The 18,232-nt window shown below is 42.6% G+C and overlaps 1 protein-coding gene across 1 annotated transcript in view; it reads right to left on the minus strand.

Moving 5' to 3' along the window:
- LOC132830132 (adhesion G protein-coupled receptor B2-like) overlaps nt 1-18,232 on the minus strand; it is a 500,291-nt gene that overhangs the window by 210,370 nt on the left and 271,689 nt on the right. The window lies entirely within an intron of this gene.

Genomic DNA, 18,232 nt, shown 5'->3' on the forward strand with positions numbered 1-18,232 from the left:
GATAAATAGACAAGGTGTGTTCCCTGAGGTGGAGGAGTCCAGAACTAGAGGGCATAGGTTTAGGCTGAGAGGGGTAAGATTTAAAAGTGGCCTAAGAGGCAATTTTTCATGCAGAGTGTGGTACGTGTATGAAAAGGCATCTGGATGGATATATGAATAGGAAGGGTTTGGAGGGATATAGGCGAAGTGCTGGCAAATGGGACTAGATTAGGTTAGGATATCTGGTCGGCATGGACAGGTTGGACCAAAGAGTCTGTTTCCGTGCTGTAAATTTCTATGACTCTGTTGCTTTGGGCAACTTAAAATCTCAACAATGTCTTGTTTGTCTCCATTTTGGGAAGGATGCTACCCATAATGACATTGTAGTAAATCAGTGAGACCCACCATAATACAATTATAACATTAAAGCTTGGGAACAGTAAGGATGTCATCCAAGATGTGGCTCAAAGGAAAACTGAAAACTTGCCTGAAGCTTATAAAAAATAAAGTGGCTGCACAAAATTTATTAGTAGGATGTCTTACCAAGGGCAAGCGTTTACCATTTCCATGAATAGTACTGTTTATCCTGCACATGGATAGATCAGGAAACATTAAAGGTTCAAAGTTTGTGAGAAGTTTTTTAGCTTGGGTGCTCGTTTTTGTGGTTCTGTTTGCCAAGCTGGGAATTTGTGTTGCAGATGTTTCGTCCCCTGTCTAGGTGACATCCTCAGTGCTTGGGAGCCTCCTGTGAAGCACTTCTATGTTGTTTCCTCCGACATTTATAGTGGTTTGTCTCTGCCGCTTCCGGTTGTCAGTTCTAGCTGTCCGCTGCAGTGGCCGGTATATTGGGTCCAGGTCGATGTGTTTGTTAATAGAATCTGTGGATGAATGCCATGCATCTAGGAATTCCCTGGCTGTTCTCTGTTTGGCTTGTCCTATAATAGTAGTGTTGTCCCAGTCGAACTCATGTTGCTTGTCATCTGTGTGTGTGGCTACTAAGGATAGCTGGTCATGTTGTTTCGTGGCTAGTTGGTGTTCATGGATACGGATCATTAGCTGTCTTCCTGTTTGTCCTATGTAGTGTTTTGTGCAGTCCTTTCATGCAAACAGGAAGACAGCTAACGATCCATATCCATGAACACCAACTAGCTACAAAATGACACGACCAGCTATCCTTAGTAGCCATACACACAAATGACAAGCAACATGAGTTCGACTGGGACACCATTAGATTAGACTTACAGTGTGGAAACAGGCCCTTCGGCCCAACAAGTCCACACCGACCCGCCGAAGCGCAACCCACCCATACCCCTACATTTACCCCTTACCTAACACTACGGGCAATTTAGCATGGCCAATTCACCTGACCCGCACATCTTTAGACTGTGGGAGGAAACCGGAGCACCCGGAGGAAACCTACGCAGACACGGGGAGAACGTGCAAACTCCACACAGTCTGTCGCCTGAGTCGGGAATTGAATCCGGGTCTCAGGCACTGTGAGGCAGCAGTGCTAACCACTGTGCCACCGTGCCGCCCATGTTATTATAGGACAAGCCAAGCAGAGAACAGCCAGGGAATTCCTCGAGGCATGGCACTCATCCACAGATTCTATCAACAAACACATCGCCCTGGACCCAATATACCAGCCACTGCAGCGGACAGCTGGAACTGGCAACTGGAAGCGGTAGAGACAAACCACTATAAATGCCGGAGGAAACATCACAGAAGCGCTTCACAGGAGGCTCCCAAGCACTGAGGATGTCACCTAGACAGGGGACAAAATGTCTGCAACACAAATTCCCAGCTCGGCAAACAGAACCACAACAACAGTAAAGGTTGACAAGTTAATTAACCTTTTAGCTTAAGGGAAGGACTTATGCCTGAAAGTGCCAAAGTGTTAATTAAGTAGAAAGGAAAGAGGTTAAGGACCTTAAAATACAGAGATCAAGTCCAGGAATTACAAATTGAAGTTCAGTTAGCACGTCTAAACAGCCCCTGTTTGACACAGCAGTAGTTTTGATGGTGATTTATATGATCTAACTAAGTATATCAGCACTAACAGCCAGTGGATATGGTGATGGGCAGGATCAGGAGCAGTTTAATACCACGTTGCAGGCCCAATTACAGCCTGCAGCTAGGGTAGTTTTGGGTATCTTAAGCCAATCTATGGATTGCAGGGCACAGTGGGAGACCAATATATGTGAGGAATTGGAGATAGCAAAGGAGTGTAGAAGGTCCTGCATCAAAAAATTAAGCAGCCATCCTGAAATACTCTCAATAAGCAAATCAAATGCCCCACATTTCTGACATAATTGTAGGAATGTATATAACGAAGCAAGGGGAAACTGGCTGAAGAAAAGAAATAAGCTAAAATAGACTCAGAGTCACAGAGACGTTCAGCATGGAAACAGACTCTTCAGTCCAAGTCATCCATGCCGACTAGATATCTTAAATTAATATAGTTCCATTTGCCAGCATTTGGCCCATATCCCTCTAAACCCTAAACCTAAGCCCTCTAGTTCTGGACTCCCCCAACCCAGGAAAAAGACTCGTCTATGTACCCTATCCATGTCCCTCGTGATTTTATAAACATCTATAAGGTCACCCCTCAGTATCCATTGCTCCAGAGAAAACTGCCCCAGCCTATTCAGCTTCTCCCTGTCGCTCAAACCCTGCACCCTGGCAACATCTTGTAAATCTTTTCTGAATTCTTTCATGTTTTACAACATCCTACCTATAGGAGGGAGGCCAGAACACACACAATATTCCATAAGTGGCCCAATCAATGTCCTATACAGCCACAACATGACCTCTCAACATTCAACGCTGTGTTTCTGTGCTGAAGTTGGATTCCTGCCGGACGTCTTCAAGCTAGCTCCTTATCTTAGCCCACTGAGCTTGAAGGTTTGTTTTCAGACGTTTCACTACCATATTAGGTAACATCATCACTGAGAGTCTCTGGTGAAGCGCTGGCGGTATGTCCCGCCTCTCTATTCATCGGTCTTAGTTTCTTAAAGTGGGTGACGTTATTTCTGGTTCTTTTTTTTCAAGGAAAGGTAGGTAAGATCTAAGTCGATGCGTTTATTGATGGAGTTCTGGTTAGAATGCCATGCCTCTAAGATTTGGAGATGCTGGCATTGGACTGGGGTATACGACGTTAAAAATCACACAACACCAGGTTATAGTCCAACAGGTTTATTTGGAAGCACTAGCTTTTGGAGTGCTGCTCCTTCATCAGGTGGTTGTCGAGTGTAAGATTGTAAGACAAATAAACCTGTTGGACTATAACCTGGTGTTGTTAATTGATTTTTAACTTTATGCCTCTAAGAATTCTCGTGAGTGTCTTTGTTTTGCCTGTCCTAGGAGGTGTGTGAGAGACAGGCGAAACAAAGACACGCATGAGAATCCTTACAGGTATGGCATTCTAACCAGAACTCCATCAATAAACACATCTACTTAGATCCTATCTACCTTCCCTTGAAAGAAAGAACCAGAAATGGCATCACCCACTTAAAAAACAAAGACCCATGAAGAGAGAGGCGGGACATACCACCAGCGCTTCACCAGAGGCTCTCACTGATGTTACCTAGCATGGTGACGAAACGTCTGAAAAAAACTTTCAAACTCAGCGAGCTAACTTACAGACTTATCAACCTGAGCTACAAATCTTCTAAAAAATTGCAGACTTCTTCAAGGTTCAGCAATGAAGCTTATCTCAAGACATGCTGGTGCTTTGCAACAATGACGTCTTTGAAAGGCACCACTCATATTTTGACTTACAACAATATCCTTTAGTTTTTTGTTAATTTTTTACTGGTTCAACAATTGAATTCAGTTTCCCACAGATTTATATTTGCGTAGATCCATAGATAGGGCCAGTAACAAATCCACGCTTTAAAAATTAAGAACCAGACATAGGGTAAATAATTTAAAGATTTGAAACCACAAGCACAGGCATACAGAAATACAGACAGATTTCCTCATGGCAATTTTATAGTATTGCTGCCGACATACAGAACTGGCTCAAAGGTAGAAGACAAAGGATGTCTTGAGATAATGTTCAGCACTGAACCTTGAAGAAGTCTGGCAGAAATCCAACTTGAGCTTTTCAAATCATATGTATTCAGGATTAAACAAACTGCTAAAATCAAATTAAGGACATACTTTATTGATTGTTCCATTCAAATGACATTAAACAGCAAAGAATCAGAAATTGAAAGTTGATTTAGATAAAAAGAGATAAGAATATTCCATCTCCTTTTTAACAATTTAAATACTGTGAAGTTGTAATGTTCAATGTCTTTATTCTACTCAAATCAAAATATGTTGGAAAGTGGGACTCCTGCAGTCAAGTTGGCATAGACCAGATGGATTGATGGACCTCTTCTGTGCTATATGACTCTGTATGTATTTTGTATTTTTTTCTCTGACCTCAGAGTTCACACAAGCCATGACAAGCTCTGTTGTTTTAATTTGTTCTGCTGTAAAATGTTGAAGGCTTTGTTTAAGTGTGAAGAATAACTTCCACTTCAGTTTTATTTTCTTTAGCTTGATTGCAGTCATTTGAGAAGTTGCCAGAAGAAACAATGCAAATGATGTAATTTATCTTTTCTTCTTTGATTAAGTGTTTAATATGTTCTGTGTTTAGCTAATAAATTGTTTTTAATTAAATTGAAAGTAGTGTGAAATTAGAATCTCATTGGTTGCCATGGTGACATTCTAGTTATTATATTAAGGTCTTTGATGATGTAATTTAATATGATTTTAAATTATAATATTTGCTCCAGACTCTCTTAGTTAGTCAGAGTTCTTTCTGTGTGAATTTAAACACTACCTAATAATGTAGTTTTGCTCAGAAAGCTAATTTCCTGTTAATTTTAGTAAAGCTCTGATTAGGGGCAGCATGGTGGCTCAGTGGTTAGCACTGCTGCCTCACAGCACCAGAGTCCTAGGTTCGATTCCAGCCTTGGGTGACAGTCTGTGTGGAGTTTGCACATTCTGCCAGTGTCTGGGTGGGTTTCCTGCAGGTGCTCTGGTTTCCTCCCACAGTCCAAAGATGTGCAGGTCAGATGCACAAGCTAAATTGCCCATAGGTTAGTCTGAGGGAAATGGGTCTCGGTGGGTTACTCTTCGGAGGGTTGGTGTGGACACTGTAGGGAATCAAATCTAATTTAATCTTGTTGACCTTTTGCTGGTAGCCAAATAGTAAAAGGCACAGAATCTTAGTTGTTTTCGAGGCTAAATTGCTGCCTGATTTACCAAGAAGTCAAGCAGTTGCAAGGTTCTCAGGTTCAATTCCTGTTTTGATTTAACAAGTCTCAACAGTGTAGTAATTGACTATTATATGTGACACTATTCATTGGACTAAGAAAGAGAAAAATATGTTAGCTCTGGTTCTGAGTCTTTGTAATAGTTAGTTGCTGAATTGTGAAGGTGTTTGTGCATGGTAGATGAGATCAGGATCTGCCTGAGCTGTGATGACCTCCATGGTAAAAGAAATCATTACAAACAGGCTGGCACAATGGTTAGCACTGCTGCCTCACAGTGCCAGGGATCCAGGTTTGATTCCAGCTTTGGGTCACTGTGTAGAGTGTGTGTGCTTTGCCCATGTCTGCATGGGTATCCCCTGGGTATTCCGGTTTCCTCCCAAAGTCCAAAAATGTGCAGATTAGGTGAATTAGCCGTGGGAAATGCAGGGTTATGGAATCTGTTTGGGATGCTCTTCGAAGAGTTAGTGCAGGCTTAATGTAGGAATTCTGCATTGGAGGGACTTCAGTTAATTTCTTTAAGGAGCCCTATTCTCTCTCTAGTTACAGTTTTACACTTAGTGCATTTAGATTAGATTCCCTATAGTGTGGAACCAGGCCATTTGACCTAACAAGTCCACACCCACCCATTTCCCTCTGATTAATGCACCTAACATTATGGCCAATTGAGCAAGGCCAATCCACCTGACCTGCACATCTTTGGATTGTGGGAGGAAACCGGAGCACTCAGAGGAAACCCACACAGACACGGGGAGGACATGCAAACTCCACAGAGTTACCAGAGGCTCGAATCAAACCAGGGTCCCTGGCAATGTGAGGCTGTAGTGCTAACCACTGAGCCACTGTGCCGCTGTTAAACCCAAAATGTAGAATTTATAGAATTCCTTTAAATTCTCCTTAACCCTATCTGACAAAGCTATCTCATGTCTCCTTTTTGCCCTCCTGATTTCCTTCTTAAGTATAATCGTACAGCCCTTATACACTTTTAGGGATTCACTCGATCCCTGCTGTCTATATCTGACATATGTTTCCTTCTTTTTCTTGACCAAAGCCTCAATTTCTTTTGTCATCCAGCATTCCCTACACCTCCAGCCTTGCCCTTTACACCAATAGGAACATATTGTCTCTGGACTCTTTCATTTCATTTTTGAAGGTTTCCACTTTCCAGCCATCCCTTTACCTGCAAATGTCCACCCCAATCAACTTTTGAACGTTCTTGCCTTCTTCCAATTTAGATCAGGTCTATTCTTTTCCATAACTATTTTAAAACTAACAGAATTATGATCATTGGCCCGAAAGTGCTTCCTTGTTGACACCTCAGTCACTTGCTCTGCCTTATTTCCCAAGATAAGGTCAGGTTTTGCTCCTTCTCTAGCAGGTACACATTGAGTAAGAAAGTTTTCTTGTACACACTTCACAAATTCCACTCTGCGCAAGCCCTTAACACTATGGCAATTACAGTCTATGTTTGGTAAGTTAAAATCCCCTACCATTATCTTCTTGCAGAGAATTGAGATCCCCGAACAAATTATTTCTCAGTTTCACCCAAATAACTTCACTGGACATACTCTGCCACACAGGAGGGCAGAAAAAGTGTGCCAGAGCCAAAGGGAAAGAGGATTCAGTTGTAAGTAAAATAGATAAGCATTTCTGCAGCTGCAGAGAGTCCAAGCTGGTACGTTGTCTCCCTGGTGCAAGGGTCAAGGATATCTCAAAGCAGCTAGAGGGTGAGGGTTAAACACAGCCATCGTGGAGAAAATGGGATAAGATTCTACAAACTGAATTTAGGGAATTAAGAGTTAAACTAAAAAGAAGGACCTCAAAGGTAGTAATCTTGGGATTGCTACCAGTGCCAAGTGCTAATCAGAGTGGAATGGCAGGACAGCTAGGATGAATAATTGGCTTGAGGGATGGTGCAAGAGGGAGAGATTCAAAAATCCTGGATCATTGAAATTGGTTCTAGGGGAGGTGGGACCAATACAAATCGGATGGTCTGCACCTGGTCAGGACTGGGACCAATGTCCTGGGAGGACTGTTTGCTTGTGCTGTTTGGAAAGGTTGAAACTAATATGGCAGAGGAGTGGGAACCAATGCAGGAAGTGGGAAAGAACTAAAAAGGGGACGGAAACAAAAGGCAGTCAGGAGAAAAGTGGAAATGGTAAACAGAGAAACCAAAGACAAAAATCAAAAAAGGCCACCTTACATCATAATTCTAAAAAGGCAATAAGTGTCTAAAAAACAAACCTGAAGGGTCAATGTCTCAGTATGAGGAACATTTGTAACGAGGTGGATGAATTAATTGCGCAGACAGTTATTAATATATATGATGTAATTGGGATCACAGACACCTGGCTCCAGAGTGATCAAAGATGGGAATTCACCATTAAGAGTTATTCGATTGTCAGGTAAGATAGAAGGAAGCAAAGGAGGTGGGTTGGCTTTACTGGTTAAGGGGGATATTAACACAATAGAAAGGAAAGACCTTAGCCTGGATGATGTGGAATCTGCATCTGCAGAGCTGCAGAACACAAAGGGATTTTTAAATGAAAAACAAAATTATTTTAAAACGCTTTTTAAACATTCATGGGAGTTGTGTACAGACAATCAAACAGTAGTTTTGAGTTTGGGGCTGGTACCAGAAAAGAACATAGAACATAGAACATAGAAGGATACAGCGCAGTACAGGCCCTTCGGCCCTCGATGTTGCGCCGACCGAATCCTACCTAACCTATACTAGCCCAATAACTTCCAAATGCCTATCCAATGCCTGCTTAAATGACCATAAAGAAGGAGAGTTCACCACTGATACGGGCAGGGCATTCCATGAACTCACAACCCGCTGTGTGAAGAATCTACCCCTAACATCTGTCCTATACCTACCACCCCTTAATTTAAAGCTATGTCCCCTAGTAACACCTGACTCCATTAGCGGTAAAAGGTTCTTAGTATCTACCCTATCTAAACCCCTAATCATCTTATACACTTCTATCAGATCTCCCCTAAACCTTCTCTTCTCCAATGAGAACAGCCCCAAGTGCCTCAGCCTTTCCTCATAAGATTTTCCTACCATTCCAGGCAACATCCTGGTAAACCTCCTCTGCACTCGTTCTAAAGCTTCCACATCCTTCCTATAGTATGGCGACCAAAACTGCACACAATACTCCAGATGAGGCCGCACCAGAGTCTTATACAACTGCAACATGACCTCAGGACTCCGGAACTCAATTCCTCTGCCAATAAAGCCCAGTACACCATATGCCTTCCTCACAGCACTATTTACCTGGGTGGCAACTTTCAGAGATCTGTGTACATGGACACCAAGATCCCTCTGCTCATCCACACTACCAAGTAGCCTACCATTAGCCCAGTAATCCATCATCTTGTTATTCCTACCAAAGTGAACGACTTCGCACTTAGCTACATTGAATTCCATTTGCCACATTTCCGCCCAGCTCTGCAACTTATCTATATCCCGCTGTAACCTACCACTTCCTTCCTCACTATCCACAACTCCACCGACTTTTGTGTCATCCGCAAACTTGCTTACCCAGCTTTCAAGTCCTTCCTCTAGATCATTTATAAAGATAACAAAAAGCAATGGTCCCAAAACAGATCCTTGTGGTACACCGCTAGTAACTGCGCTCCAAGATGAACATAATCCATCAACTACTACCCTCTGTCTCCTTCCAGCCAGCCAATTCCTAATCCAAACCTCTAATGTATCCTCAATGCCATACCTCCGAAGTTTTAGCATTAGCCTACCATGGGGAACCTTATCGAACGCCTTACTAAAATCCATATACACAACATCTACTGCTTTACCCTCATCCACTTCCTTGGTCACCTTCTCAAAGAACTCAATAAGGTTTGTGAGGCACGACCTGCCCTTCACAAAACCATGCTGGCTATCCCTGATCACGTTATTCCTACCCAGATGTTCATAAATCTTATCCCTTACCATTCTCTCTAAGACTTTGCCCACCACTGAAGTCAGACTCACTGGCCTATAGTTGCTAGGGCTATCCCTACTCCCTTTCTTGAACAATGGGACCACATTCGCTATCCTCCAGTCCTCTGGTACTATTCCTGTTGACAACGACGACATAAAAATCCAGGCCAATGGCTCTGCTATCTCCTCCCTAGCTTCCCATAGGATCCTGGGGTAAATGCCATCAGGCCCAGGAGACTTATCTATATTCATCCTTTCCAATATTCCCAAAACCTCTTCCCTGCATATTTCCAGGGCATCCATTCTAATTATTTGTGATTCCATATTCACATCAGCAACAGTGTCCTGTTCCTGAGTGAATACTGATGAAAAGTACTGATTTAATGTCTCTCCAATCTCCTCCGCCTCCACACACAACTTCCCACTACTATCCTTGACTGGACCGATACCTACCCTAGTCATCCTTTTATTCTTGACATACCTATAGAAAGCCTTTGGGTTTTCCCTAATCCTACCAGCTAAAGACTTTTCATGTCCCCTTCTCGCTTCTCTTAGCTCCCTCTTTAGCTCCTTCCTGGCTACCTTATAACACTCAATCGCCCCTACTGAACCTTCACGCCTCATCTTTACATATGCCGCCTTCTTCCCTTTCACAAGGGACTCCAATTCCTTACTAAACCACGGCTGCCTCACAAGGCCCTTTACACCATGCCTGACTGGTACATACCTATCGAGGACACGCAGTAGCTGCTCCTTGAACACTCCCCACATCTCATTAGTGTTCTTCTCTTGAAGCCTGTTTTTCCAATCCACACATCCTAAGTCATGCCTCACTGCATCATAATTTCCCTGCCCCCAGCTATAGCTCTTGCCCTGCGGCACACGATTATCCCTCTCCATCACTAAAGTAAAAGTCACCGAGTTGTGGTCACTGTCCCCGAAGTGCTCACCTACCTCCAAGTCTAACACCTGTTCTGGTTCATTACCTAGAACCAAATCCAATATAGCCTCCCCTCTTGTTGGCCTGTCGACATATTGTGTCAGGAAACCCTCCTGCACACATTGTACAAACACCGACCCATCTAATGAACTCGAGCTATAGCTCTCCCAGTCAATATCTGGGAAGTTAAAGTCCCCCATAACAACCACCCTGCTACCTTCACTCTTTTCCTGAATCATCCTCGCAATATTATCCTCTACTTCTCTAGGACTATTAGGAGGCCTGTAGAAAACACCTAACAGGGTGACCTCACCTTTCCTATTTCTAACCTCAGCCCAAACTACCTCAGATGGCAAGTCCTCTTCCATCGTCCATTCCACTGCTGTGATACTGTCTTTGACAAGTAATGCCACGCCTCCCCCTTTTTTACCCCCATGTCTGATCCTACTAAAACATTTGAACCCTGGAACGTGCAACAGCCATTCTTGTCCCTGTTCTACCCACGTCTCTGTAATGGCCACAACATCGAAGTCCCAGGTACCAACCCACGCTGCAAGTTCACCTACCTTATTCCTTATACTTCTGGCATTGAAGTATACACACTTCAATCCACCTTTCTGGTTACAGGCACCCTCCTTAGAGATCGCTGCATTATTCCTAACCTCCCTACACTCAAGGTCCTGTACCCTAAAGCTACAGTCCTGGTTCCCATGCCCCCGCGGAGTTAGTTTAAACCCTCCCAAAGAGCACTAGCAAACCTCCCCCCAAGGATACTGGTGCCCCTCAGGTTCAAGTGTAGACCATCCTTTTTATAGAGGTCCCACCTTCCCCAGAAAGGACCCCAGTTATCCAGAAACCGGAATCCCTCCCTCCTGCACCATCCCTGTAGCCACGCATTTAACTGCTCTCTCTCCCTGTTCCTCGACTCTTTATCACGTGGCACGGGTAACAAACCAGAGACTACAACTCTGTTTGTTCTAACTCTGAGCTTCCAACCTAGCTCCCTGAAAGCCTGCCTTACATCCTCACCCTTCTTCCTACCTATATCGTTGGTGCCAACGTGGACCACGATCTGGGGCTGCTCCCCCTCCCCCTTAAGGACCCGGAAAACACGATCAGCGACATCACGTACCCTTGCACCTGGGAGGCAACATACCAAACGTGAGTCCCTGTCGCCCCCACAAAACCGTCTGTCTGTACCCCTCACTATCGAGTCCCCAAGAACAATTGCTCTACCTTTCTCCACCCTACCCTTCTGAGCAACGGGGCCAGGCTCCGTGCCAGAGGCCTGAACCTCGTTGCTTACCCCTGGTAAGTCATCCCCCCCACAAGTATCCAAAACGGTATACTTGTTCTTGAGGGGAATGACCGCAGGGGGTCCCTGCACTGGCTTCCTCCTCCCACTCCCCCTCACTGTCACCCATCTATCTTGAACTTTCGGAGTAACTACTTGCCTATAGCTCCGATCTATGACCTCCTCTGCCTCCCGAATGATCCGCAGTTCATCCAACTCCAGCTCCAGTTCCCTAACACGGGTTTGGAGGAGCTGGAGATGGGTGCACTTCTTGCAAGTGTACTCAGCAGGGACGCTGATGGCTTCCCTCACCTCATACATGTTGCAAGAGGAACATTGCCCTCTCTGCACTGCCATCCCTCTAAAAGTAAGCTTTCCTTAAAAAAAAAACAAAAACCAACTAAATCTAAAGAAACAAACAAGGAAAATGCAGCACTTACCCGCTAGTCACAATTGGTCTTATTATTAGGTTAGAGGAGGTGGAAGGGTGGGAGGCACTACTCGTGTAGTGCCTCGGGTGACTCGCCTACGCCTTTAAATAAGGGGAGAGAAAAAAAAAACCTTACCCAGGTAACCTAGCGCGCCTTCCGGGTCTGCTACCGCTTTTTTGAAGGAAAACTTTAAATTTTTAACTATTAAATAAACGACCAAACTTACCCACCAGCCGTCGCGAAGAAATTAGAGATGCAGGCAGTAAGGTCCAGCAGTTATTGTGGTGACTTCAATCTTCCTATTGATTGGACTAGCCAAACTTGTAGCAATGCGATGGAGGAGGATTTCTTAGAACATACGAGGGATTGTTCCCTCCACCAATATATCGAGTAAAACAGGGAAGATGGCTCAACCATGGCGTACAAGGGAAAGCAGGGGTAGTGCTAAAGTTGAAGACGAGGCATATAAATTACCCAGAAAAAGCAGCAAACCTGAGCATTGAGAGAAACATAAAATTCAGCAGAGGACAGAGGATTTAATTCAGAAAGGTGAAAATAGAATATGAAAGTAAGCTTGCATTAAACATAAAAAAAAACTGACTGCAAAAGCTTCTACAGATACAAGAAGAGAAAAAAAGACTGGTGAAGACAAATGTAGCTTCCTTACAGTTAGAATCAGGTGAATTTGTAATGGACAAAGAGACGGCAGATCAGTTAAACAAAGGCTTTGGATCTGTCTTCACTAAGGATACAAATAACCTTCTGCAAACACTGGGGAACAGAGCACAGTGGCTCAGTAGTTAGCACTGCTATGTCACAGTGCCAGGGATTCGGGTTCAATTCCAGCCATGGGTGACTGTCTTTGTGGAGTTTGCACATTCTATCCGCATCTGCATGGGTTTCCTTAGAGTGCTCCAATTTCCTCCCACAGTCCAATGATATTCAAGTGAAGGTGGATTGGCCATGCTAAATTGCCCATAATGTCTAAGGATTTGCAGATTAGGTGGAGTAGCCATGTGAAATGCAGAGTGATTGGAGGTGGGGGGGGGGTGGGGGATTGGGAGGGATGCTCTTCCAAGAGTCTGTATGGACTTGTTGGGCTGAATGGTCTGTTTCCACACTGTACTGATTCTATGATGATTCAGAAGGTCAAGCACGGAGGAGGAACTGAAGGAAATCTTTATTAGTCAAGAAATGATATTGGGGAAATCGATGGGATTAAAACCGGATAAGACCTCACAGCCTGATGCTCTGCAACCCAGAGTACTTTAGGAAGTGGCTCTAGAAACAGTGGATGCATTAATGATTATTTTTCAGCATTCTTTAAACTTTAGAAGAGTGCCAGTGGATTGGCGGGTAGCTACTTTTTTAACACCACTTTTTTAAAAAGGCAGGAGAGAGAAAATGGGGAATTACAGGTGGTTAGTCCGACAGTGGTGGTAGAGAAAATGCTGGATTCAATTATTAAGAATGTAATAACTAAGCATTTGGCAAGTGGTCACAGAATTGCTCCAAGTCAGCATGGATTCTGCAGGATCGAGCAAAAATTCCCATCATCTTGATATTGGACAAGACACGTTTCCAATATCTAAAATACTGGGCAATGCCCTGGACTAAGGAGGCTGCAGCAAACACACAACAGAGGCATCAGAATGGGGATTTCTGTATGGGACTACTGTTCAGCCTGGAATTCTAATTTACACCTCCTCTCTAAAAGAACAATTAACCAAACGTAACAGACTCTAATCCCAGACAATTTTTACACCTAGCGCTACCCAGCAGAGACTGTAAGGAGCCTATAGAGGGACTAGACATTCAACTTCAATCAAAGTTAAAAATCACACACCAGGTTATAGTCCAACAGGTTTAATTGGAAGCACACTAGCTTTCGGAGCGACGCTGCTCACAACCACCTGATGAAGGAGCAGCACTCCAAAAGCTAGTGCTTCTAGTTAAACCTCTTGGACTATAACCTGGTGTTGTGCGATTTTTAACATTGTATTCCCCAGTCCAACACCAGCATCTCCAAATCATGACTACTAACTTCAATCAAAGCCCATTCACACATACTCATAACAATTGGGAAAATAAGTTGACTTCAGAAGGAACAACAGAAACATAAGGGACAACACAGACTTAGGACCCACAATCAGTATAATTGTAGGCCTCAGTCTGACCCGAGACAGCAAATTCCAGCAGCTTTATCCAAGAGCCTATTTCCTGGGAGTGATTCCAAACAGCAATTCTTAGAACAATCCAAGAACGCTCCGAGAGCTTCCGAGCAAGAACTACCAGGAAAACCAACTGCAACTGATCACAACTAGCAGATCCAAGAACCGAAAAACACGGCAAACCCACCAATGTGACTGACACGAGACCTCAGACATATCCTGAATTGAAAACCGGAGCTGCAAAACCAGCAGAAAGTAAAGAAAACCAAGTACTTGCCTGATGGATGCAATACACACCTTACTGCACCTGCGGATTCAACCCAAACTGGAAAGCTGCGCAGTCTGAAGTCTTCAAACAGCCTCCAGATACAGCAAGCTGGAACAGCCAGGCTTATTTCAAAACCACGTTTCCTCAGTGGTGAGCTGAAACTCCTGAGACCTCGAAGTTCTGACGTAGCTAGGCAGGGAGGGGATGTTGACAGTGCATTGGGATGCCAAGTGTAGGAAGCTTGATTAAAAATTCTGTGATTAAAACTGTTTATTTGGGGGGGGTTCTAATAATGTTTAATCTATCTAATAGTGTATTTTATAGTATTTCTATCCTCTGTATAGTTGATTGTGTCAATTTCCCTATTTATTGGCATTTACCTATATTTCTTGTATTATACTTACCATTTGTATTTAAATAAATGTAGAGATAGTTTGCCCTGATACACCTCTCTACTGCCTTCTTTACTTCACATTCCCTGGATCTAGGGCTGATTTGAACCACTTAAAATCAGAAAATAGCTGATTGCAAAGCAGAACCCTACAATTCATTCAAGGGAAATCATGCTTGACAAATCTTCTGAATTTTTTTGAGGATGTGATCAGTAGAGTGAAAAAGATGAATCAATAAATACTGTGTACCTGGACTTGCTAAAGGCTATTGACAAGATTTCACATAAGAGATTAGTAAGCAAAATTAAAGCTCATGGTATTGGAGATAATGCATTGATAAATTATTCTAATTCTTGTATCTTTGTACACTTAATAAGTATACCATAAATGAATTTATGTAAGCTGCAATAATTTTTTTTTCAAAGACTTAATTTTTGAAAACCAGAGGGTACAGATTTAAAGTAATCGGCAAATCAACCAGATTTGAGGTGGCACAGTGGCTAGCGTTGTGGCCTCACAGCGCCACACACCTGGGTTTCATTCCATTCCAGCCTCGTGCGACTGTCTATGTACGTTCTCCCTGTGTCTGCGTGGGTTTCCTCTGGGTGTTCCGGTTTCCTCCCATAACCCAAAGATGTACAGGTTATGTGGATTGGTCAAACTAAATTGCCCATAGTGCTCAGGGATGTGTAGGTTAGGTGCATCAGCCAGGGGAAATATAGAGCAATAGGGAAGGGGAATGGGTCTGGGTGGGATACACTTGGTGTGGATTTGTTGGGCCTGTTTCCACGATTTTATGATGATTTTTCATCAGCAAATAAGTTTGTATGCAATGAGTAGTTAGGATTTGGAATGTGCTGTTTAATAGACTGGGTGGATAAAGATTCAATAGTAACTTCAATATGGAATTGAATGAATGCTTTAAAAAGAAAAATTGCATCAATAAAGAGAAACAGCAGAGAGGATAGATTGACATTCATAAAACCAATGCAGATTCAACGAACCTTCTATGCTGTACCACTGTATGGTTCCTAATTTTTCTTGCTAGTGAACTTCATACTCTAAATAACCTCAGGGGGTAAAGAAGGGTCTCCTGAATGCACTTATGGATTTAATGACAATCTGTAATTCCTGTCTTTCCCGTATGGAAAAGAGAAAAACTTGTCTTCTCTCTTGTCTTTCACAACGTAAAGACATCTCAAAACTTTACAGCAAATGAAAATATTTTGAAATGTAGTTATTGTTATAACATAAATGTTTTCTCTATATCTAGCTTATCAACTTGTTAGATAATCGTAAAGTTTTCAATCAGGTTCCCTTTCAAGAGAAAGTAAAAGATCCTTAGCATGTTCAATCTTTCATGAAAGATTCAGCCTCTTAGTTCTAATATAATTCTGTGATTTTTTTTAGCACTATCTCCTCTCTAAAATGGGGGTGTGGTGGGGATGGGTGAATATTATGGATTTCCATTGGTTTATTTGCATAAGGTAAACTATTGAGGGTGACCAACCCATACCTTTCTTCCTACTCCTGAGATATTATTATTACAGTGAGCAGGTAATCTATCAGGCAGCCTGCCTACCTTTAGGTCAGATGAAGCTCTTAAGTTGCCAGCTGATGGCCACTTCAGACCTCAGTCTATCTCTGTCACAATAATGTGTGTTAATGTAGAAGGTGGAAAGAAGATGTCCAGACGGCTTTAACAGCTTGGGCTATAAAGCGGGCAGGAAAGAGTGAGCACTCTGTTTGATGAGGCTCCCTTTGTTTATCAGGGTCACATTCCCAAGCTGATATCATCTACTTTGTGACTTCTTCTCTGCCTAGAAAAGTGTAAGTATGCAGCTCCCGGTTGACATAATGCTGTGTTTCCTGGCTGTTACCTGGGTTCAATTCCCGCCTCAGGCGACTGACTGTGTGGAGTTTGCACATTCTCCCTGTGTCTGCTTGGGTTTCCTCCGGGTGCTCCGGTTTCCTCCCACAGTCCAAAGATGTGCGGGTCAGGTGAATTGGCCATGCTAAATTGCCCGTAGTGTTAGGTAAGGGTAAATGTAGGGGTATGGGTGGGTTGCGCTTTGGCGGGTCGGTGTGGACTTGTTGGGCTGAAGGGCCTGTTTCCACACTGTAAGTCTAATCTAATCTAATCAAAAACATGCTTCCCATGGTAACCAAGAAAATGTTAGTAAAGGTTGGACCTCGAAGGGGTCCCATGGCCACACATTTAGGTTTATGTGATGTCATTAGAACTGAATTCAACTGCACGAATTGCTCAATTCATTGGTTCTATGAAAACAAAATTGGATACTGATAGCACATTGGTGCAACAATATAGTAACATAGGGCAAATATCAACCGTTTCCTTGAGTAGGATGTTGGTGAAGAGGCTAGCAATGTCAAAACATACTCTTAAATGATCTATGTGAAAGAGAATAAATCTTTTACAGCGTATGCTCAAAATTTAAAACATTTCAATTGATTATCAGTTCTGGCTATAGCTCACAGTGACTCCAAGCACTGAACTGCAGCAATTGTTATCAAACACCATTTTTATATTTTTATCTTAACCTTTACAAAAACAAAGATGAAATTTGATTTGCAATACCAATGGTCTAAATGCATCGCAATAACTTTACTTCTATGTTGAGATTCAATTACAAGGCCTTTGGCTGTGGAAACACACCTTATGATGCAGTATACTCAGACAGAAAACAACTGCATAATCACAGCCCAACTTGTATCTAAATGCATGCCTAATAGTTTCAACAACAGAAGTTATTAAAGTCACTGTCACAAGAATATCAGAGAAACCAAACTGAAATATGAAACCATTACTTAGAAAGTGGCCTCAGGAGCCATAGAGCAAGTCCTTGTGACATCATTTTGTGATAGAATAATTTTAATCGTTGTGGCATGTACCAAATAAGTCTGTTTCAATACTGCTGCTATAACTTCTCAGCATTCAACTTTTGGATGAAAAGTACCTCATAAAAAATGCAATGTTCAAATAAATTTCAATGAACAAAATAATGTTAAAAACCTAAAGCATCACAGTAATCCAATGCCATTTATTTATTTCCTAGTAATGTTTTTATACATCATAGAAAACCCCTAAGGCCACAAACCTGTTTGAAATGCATTATCAGTTCAGGCATTTCCTATTGACTTAATATTCTTTACGGTAAATTTATGTACCTCTTTTAGATTGTTCGAAGTACCTTTGCTTATTTAATTAAGGAACAGGCCCATTGAAAGTCTGCTGAACATTGTAGGGCCCTAGCTTAAATGTGGGACTTTGAAACTAGTTCTAACCAAAAACAAATTATCCGTGAATTCTTCACTACAAAACTACGTTAAGTCATAACACAACAGCATTTATTTTTCAGAACATCACCTTTCAAAAACTAGTTTGAATACTGTTTTCTAATTCTTCACTGAATCGTCGATTTGTTTTAACATTGGAGTAATGACGGATATATCACCCCCGAGCGCGGCAGTTCACGTCACGCCCCCAATGCCACCCCAAAAGTGTGAAAGTTCATGGTCA

The sequence above is a fragment of the Hemiscyllium ocellatum genome, chromosome 30, assembly GCF_020745735.1.
Source record: "Hemiscyllium ocellatum isolate sHemOce1 chromosome 30, sHemOce1.pat.X.cur, whole genome shotgun sequence".
Lineage (NCBI taxonomy): Eukaryota > Metazoa > Chordata > Chondrichthyes > Orectolobiformes > Hemiscylliidae > Hemiscyllium > Hemiscyllium ocellatum.